Raw genomic sequence first — 2,293 nt, 5'->3', positions numbered from 1 at the left:
GGTGTTTGTGATTCTAGTTAGTTTGGAGGCTGTGGTAAAAAGTTCCTTTGGAGCTGAAGAGTTGGCAGTCAGTCTGAGCAGCATAGTGAGAACCCAGCTTAAGATCATAAAGTTTGAAACATCTTCCAGTCTAACTTAAATTTATTCTCAAGAGCAAATGAAATGTAAGTGATGGAAGTTTATAAATAGAAAATGTAGGATTCTAATTTTATTTCTGAATTTGGTTTGTGTTGAACCTCACAAAACCTTTGAAAAGATGAGAATGTTCACCATCTTTGTCATTGACTCTTTACTTTGATATTAATTTCTCATGTATTCTTCTCAGTATGCTACCATGTGTAATTATGTTATTCCTTAGTTATTTAAAATAAAATTTTCAGGTAACCTTTTTTACTTAAAAGGTTGTATTTACTAGCTAATGTATCTAATGCCTTTTTCATGCATTTTAAAGCAAATGGGTGTTTTTAAAATTTGTTTTATTAGGCTTTTTGATAAATAGGAAAGGCACAGCTATAATACAGTTGTTATTATGTTTGCTTCACAAATTTTTCATGTCATCAGTTACTGTTAGATAAATTAGTCAAAAGTTTCATATCCAAAAAGGAGACTTAATTGTGTTTGTCTTATTAGTAATTTTTTAAAAAATGTTGACAGCCAATTTAGTGAACTAAAATTCAGCTTTCTGTCTCCTGTTATTTTGCCTATGAACATCGATAATCTCAAATCAACAATGACCTTCACATTTTAAGCATTTTATATATGTTGTATGACTAATCCTTGTTGTCAAATTGACTCCACCTGAAATCAAGTAAAAGTCAAGGAGCTGGGCCTGCCTGTGAAGGGTTATCTTGATTTCATCATTTGGGGTAGGAAGATCCAATCCTTCTGGTGGCAGCCCACATAAAATGATATTGAATAAAGAAGTTTGATTTTTTTTTTTTTTTGAGACAGGGTTTCTCTGTGTAGCCCTGGCTGTCTTGGAACTCACTCTGCAGACCAGGCTGGCCTCGAACTCAGAAATCCGCCTGCCTCTGCCTCTGAAGCTTTTGATTTTTGTCTGCTCTTATTCTCATTAGCAGATTCATCTATCATGTTGCTGAGCCATTCCTTCACTGGTATTAGAACTACTTCTTCACCATTCCAATGTAGACTGAAGAACAGTGGCTCTCTAGAATTTTCCTGGGACCACAGCACCAGATTGAGAGTTTTAAGATATCTACAGAATTGTTGAAGTGCTTGCACCACAGCCTTTAATTCACTTTAATTAAGACCCTTATGTGTGTTTTGTCCTTTATCTTTTACTGATCAATGTGTACTAAATTATAATTGCAACATTTCTAAGAAATAATACTTTGAAGACTTTTAGTAACATACTGTGTCATAGTGAAGGATATTAACATTTTGGAGCACAATGTTGATTTAAAACCAGTTAGTATTTGAATCAATTTTAATTTTTGTTTAAATTATAGTTGTGAGGAATTTTGAATACCCCAGTGCACTCATATTTCCTTAAAGGGTCTGGTAAATCTGTGACTTTTTAAAATCTACCCAGGTTTGTGTTATCTGTACCGTACTGTGCTGTTATCCGATACCTAGGAGATACAGTGAAATAATAAAGGAAGTAGGTATCTTAGACCAGTCCTCATTACTTTCCATAATTAGCCAGTGTGGTTATTATTTACTCATTAAAAGAATAACTAAGAGTTATGCATTAAGAATTCTTTGAGTCCAAATAAATTTCACATCCTATACCTCAATCCCTTTAATGTCCCCATCCCTTTGTATCTGCCGTCTGCTGTTGCAACGTCCCAGTCAAAAGAAAATACAAAATACAAATTAGAAAATTCTCACTGTAGAAGATTTAGTATGTTAGCCTGGCGTGGTGGCACACACCTTTAATCCCAGCACTCTGGAGGCAGAGGCAGGCGGATTTCTAAGTTCGAGGACAGCCTGGTCTACAAAGTGAGTTCCAGGACAGCCAGGGCTATACAGAAAAACCCTGTCTCGACCCCCCCCCCTTAACCCCTCCCCCAAAAGAAGATACAGTATGTTACAGCGTGTCCATACATTTTTTTCCTTTAAGAGATTCTTTTTTTTTTTTTTACTAGATTTTTTCTTTATTTACATTTCAAATGCTATCCCTATACCCTTCCCTCGCCCCTGCTCCCCTACCTACCCACGACCATTACTTGGCCCTGGCCTTCCCCTGTGCTGGGTCATATAAAGTTTGCAAGACCAAGAAGCCTCTCTTCCCAATGATGGCTGATTAGGCCATCTTCTGCTACATATGCAG

Source organism: Mus pahari, chromosome 7 (genome assembly GCF_900095145.1).
Source record: "Mus pahari chromosome 7, PAHARI_EIJ_v1.1, whole genome shotgun sequence".
NCBI lineage: Eukaryota > Metazoa > Chordata > Mammalia > Rodentia > Muridae > Mus > Mus pahari.
Note: the sequence above shows the minus strand (reverse complement) of the source record.